At 43.2% G+C, this 5,004-nt stretch overlaps 1 pseudogene; it reads left to right on the top strand.

Moving 5' to 3' along the window:
• Positions 1 to 3,257: 3,257 nt before the first annotated feature.
• LOC105475928 (peptidyl-prolyl cis-trans isomerase A pseudogene) lies at positions 3,258 to 3,755 on the top strand (annotated as a pseudogene).
• Positions 3,756 to 5,004: the final 1,249 nt, after the last annotated feature.

The raw sequence follows: 5,004 nt of genomic DNA, 5'->3' as shown, positions 1-5,004 counted from the left end.
CAATGGCAGAAGACATGGAGAGAAGTGGAACAACTTAAGATATATTTGGAGGTAATATCAACAGCTACTAGTGGCTCAAGCACAGAAGAGGGCCTGGTTGTCCTAAACTCACAACACTGTATTTTTTCCTAATTAAAATAATAAATATAATAAGATAAAAAGAGCATTTCAATGTTGTGTTCATTTTGCATTGCTTTGATTACTAGCCCTTGAACGTTGTTTGTTTATGAGCAATTTGCATTTGTTTGTGCATTACCTATGATTGGGTTCTTTGCCCCCTTTGCTACTAGATCATTCTTTTTCTTGTTGCTTATGTGTCAGTTTACTAGGGCTGCTGTAACAAAATACCACAAACTAGGTGGCTTAAAACAACAGAAATGTATTCTCAGCATTCTAGAGACAGCAAGTGCAAAATCAAAGCATTGGCAGTACATACTCTTGCTGAGGTCTCTAGGAAGGATCCTTCCTTGCCTCTTCCAGTTTCTGGCAGCCCCAGGTGTTCCACAGCCTGTGGCTCCATCAGTTGAATCTCTGCTTCCATCCACACATGAGGTTCTCCCTGTATGTCCATGTCTCCTCCTTTTATGACACCAGTCATATTGGATTAAGAGCCCTCCCTACTCCGCAGCTTAACTAATTATTTCTGCAATGACTCTATTTCCAAGTAAGTTCCCATTCTGAGGTACTGGGGGTTAGGACTGTGACATATCTTTTGACAGACCCAACTCAAACCGTAACAACTCATAAGAGATCTTAATACACTGCAAATATATTTCTCAGTTTATCATTTGCCTTTGTATCCTGTTTATGATGTTTGGAATGGATAGAAGGTTTTAATTTTATGAGTTTAATCTATCAGTTTTTCTTTTATCCAGTATTTGTTGAGTGCCTACTCTGTGTGTGTGTGTGTGTGTGTGTGTGTGTGTGTGTGTGTGTGTGTGTTACCAGATACTGTTCTAGGTGCCCTTGATCCAAAGATGAATGAGAATTAGCTGTCTTATCCCTACATGCTCAGAGTCTAGGAGGCAGGCCTGTAAACAAATAAGTATCATTCAAATGATGACTACAACAGTAAAACATTTGAACCAGAGAAAGGAGGCAAAAATAAGAATGCTCAGCAAAGTTTGGGCAGTTGTACAGAGGAAATCAATCATGCCAGACCCCTCTCAGCTCCAATAGGGAATGCACCAGCTTCAAGAGCCCGAACAAGAGACCCAGAGCCAGCAAAGCAGACATGGGGTTTATTGAGGGAAACTTACTTACATATAGGGATGGTTCAGTGACAGTGGGCTACATGGAACTGCTCTCCCCAGTGGCAGCGGGCAAGGGCAAGGCAGGAGAGCCGCTTGTAAGAAGCATGCAGTTGAAATAGCGTTTTCACTTAGCACCCTCCTCCTAACAACCTCCAACTGGTAACCTTCATTTAACCCAAAACACAGGGCTTTGATCTCCTGTACAGCCTGTGTTCCTTGGCATGGGTGAGGGGCTCAGATATTCCTTACGGATAAGGAATGAATCTCCAGGCTGGCAACTTCTGAATTCCTTAGGTCAGAACTCCAAATACACATTTGTGTGCATCTACCATGCAGGGTCATTCTCAGGGTATGCTGAAGTCAGGTTATCACTGTCAGGTGCATCTACCATACACAGGTGCATCTACCATTCAAGGCCCTTGGGCAGTAGTTAAGGAATATGAAGTTTCACTAATTATGCCTCAAACTGAAAGTTTCCTGGCTGACTGTCCATCAAGTAGGGTCTCCTCAAAGTGCAGTCCAGCAGACCACAGCATCAGCCTCACCTGAAACCTTGTTAGAATGCAGAATCTTAGGCCATGCCTCAGACCTAGGGAATTAAAACCTGCATTTAAATGACATACCTGGATGATGTGTACACACATGAAAGTCTGAGAAGCACTGCCCTATGCTTTGGAAGTCATTTTTTCAGATTTACAGTCACAGGCTTTTGTCTGTGATTACAAGGACCTAATTAGAAAGTACCCTAGAAGCCTTGCAGTACAAAAGCAAACGTTTAAACTCTTCCCATGTGTTATGTCAAGATGCTGATTAGTACATCAAATGAGCAGCCTTCACCAAACAGCTTCATAATCCATGGGAAAAGAGATCCAGTGTGCACATTTCAGGGTAAGTTCAGTGGAAGCCAAGGGGACAATTTGCTCTAGGGATGACCCTGGTGTGACCCTGTGATTCAGACCGAAGATAAGCCTCCAAATCCATTCCCTGGATCAGCTGTTCAAAGGGGATTTGTCTCCTGGGTTATAATTGGTCTCCCGCTTGTATTTTGAGCAGGTGCTTCAGGGGAAAAGGAAACTTTGTTTTACTTATTTAAGCAGTTGAATAAAGGAAGCATCTCTTTGGGAAAGGAGATAGACAAGAATTGTTTCTGGCATGGTAATTGGGTAGAGTAAGCTGGAAGAGGTGGGGGTAGAAGAGAAAGTGGTGGAGAGAGAAATGGAAAACAAGACTTGGGTGGAGAAGAAAACTCTCACCAAAGTATAACAGCTGCTGGATCACTCGAAAACCAGTATTGTTTTACTTCAAAGCCAAGTTCAATTCTGCATTCTGAAAATGAAGGAATGCAAGGTACACACAAGGTAGATAACTGGGGACAAAGATGTGAGACACCATAGCCTCTAGATGTAAGATATTCCTTAGGAAACACTGCAACATGGATGAAGCCAGCCTCCTGGCACCCTCCAGAGTGTGCACGACCAACCGGCAGTCTTGTCCTTGGTTCACTCAGTCGTGGGTTTTACTAGAACAAGACTAGAGTCCATTTTAATGTATGCTAAAAGATATAAGAGAGGCATTCAATGCAAATATTAACCTGGACTAGTGTTTAATGCCAGTCTCCAATGCATTCTTCCCACCGAAAATCTGTCGGTAATTTTAGAGGGAACTTATGGGAATCATTTTAACCCAGCAAATAAATAAAAAGACTTGCTGCCTGCAGTTTATTGTGACAGTCCGGGCTTCCCTGTACAGTGAGATAGATGTGCACCGCTCAACCCCAGGCACTCTTTAGAGCTGTGTACTACACAATCCGTAAAAGCAAACATGGCTGCCCTGGGGACGGAAAAAAATAAAAACAAAGGGGATTAAGACAAGGTACCTACAGTCAAGAATCTACCATTTAATATAAAAATAAATAGCTAAAACCTCCATCTAGGAGAAACTCTCAAATTTCTATGACCAGCTTTGCAGAGGCTACTGTCGCCAGGAGTCCTGGTACTATCAGCCATGGACAACCCCACCATGTTCTTCGACGTTACTGTCGGCAGCGAGCCCTCGGACCACGTCTCCTTCGAGCTGTTTGCAGAAAAGATTCCAAAGACAGCAGAAAACATTTGTGCTCTGAGCACTGAAGAGAAAGGATTTGGTTATAAGGGTCCCTGCTTTCACAGAATTATTCCAGGGTTTATGTGTCAGGGTGGTGACTTCACACACTATAATGGCACTGGTGGCAAGTCCATCTACGGGGAGAAATTTGAAGATGAGAACATTATCCTGAAGCATCCAGGTCTCGGTATCTTGTCCATGGCAAATTCCGGACCCAATACAAACTATTCCCAGTTTTTCATCTGCACTGCCAAGACGGGGTGGTTGGATGACAAGCATGTAGTCTTTGGCAAGGTGAAAGAAGGCATGAATATTGTGGAGGCCATGGAGCTCTTTGGATCCAGGAATGTCAAGACCAGCAAGAAGACCACCATAGATGACTGTGGACAGCTCTGGTAAGTTTGACTTGTGTTTTACCTTAACCACCAGACCATTCCTTCTGTAGCTCGGGAGAGCACCCCTCCACCTCATTTGCTGGAAGTATCCTAGAATCTTTGTGCTTCCACTGCAGTTCCCTTTGGGTTCCATGTTTTCTTCATCCCCTTCCATACTTAGCTGGATTGCAGAGTTAAGTTTATGATTATGAAATAAAAACTAATTAACTATTGTCTGTCCTTGTTTGAGTTAGGGCATTGGTGTAGGCCTTACTTGAAACAGAAACAGGTTACTTCTGAAACATCACTTACATGCTTGCTTAATTCTACATAGTACTTAGTTTTTTTTTACTTTCCAGACCCAGGAAGTCTCAATGTTATTTGTTGAGTGGAATATTGAAAATGTAGGCAGGGGCTGGGCATGATGGCTCACAACCTGTAATCCCAACGCTTTGGGAACCTGAGGCAGAAGATCACTTGAGGATAGGAGTTGATATCAGCCTGAGCAACATAGTGAGACCCTGTCTCTACAAAAAATAATTAGCCCGGCCTGGTGGTGCATGCCTGTAGGCCTAGCTAATCAGGAGGCTGATATGGTAGGATTGCTTGAGCCCAGGAGTTAAGGCTGTGGTGAGCTATGATCATGCCACTACACTCCAGCCTAGGTGGCAGAGTGAGACTCTGTCCCTTAAAGGTAGGCAGGGGCAGGAAAAACAAGGAGCCAGAAATTAGAGGTTGGACCAGTCTCAATGAGTTCATGCATTTAGAGGTGTTCTTCAAGGTGACTAGTGTCACAAACTGAGAAATCTGTTATGACTCATTTTCTGTAACAAAGCTAAACTTGAACACTGCTGGTATTCCTTGAGGGAAGGATATTGGGCTTTAGGCTCTATGGGGAAGGGTCCTGGGCCCTTTAAGTTATTTGAGTTGGAGGATGTAGGTCAAGTTTATACATCTTTTAATTATGGTGGAATTCCTAGGTAGAGTCTGAAAAGCCAGATGCTGTAGTCAGTCTTCCTGCAGAGGATTAAGGCCCAGACCACATGCAGTGACTAGTTACTGCTTCTAGCATATAGAGCCTCTCTCTAACTTTGGTTATGGAGACTTTAAGATCTTGCCAACCTGCCAAATCTGAGCCAAAAGATCTGGTCAAAGTGATTCCCTTCCCTTAATTGAGGACTTCGTTTCTTATGAAATTAAATGTACAGTGCTGGCAAGTAGATGTACAGGCTGAAATATACATATCAGAGGACAATCTAAGCTGAGAAAATGCC

This window comes from Macaca nemestrina, chromosome 4 (assembly GCF_043159975.1).
Source record: "Macaca nemestrina isolate mMacNem1 chromosome 4, mMacNem.hap1, whole genome shotgun sequence".
NCBI classification, from domain to species: Eukaryota; Metazoa; Chordata; class Mammalia; order Primates; family Cercopithecidae; genus Macaca; species Macaca nemestrina.
Note: the sequence above shows the minus strand (reverse complement) of the source record. Positions and strands in the feature narration are given on the sequence as shown.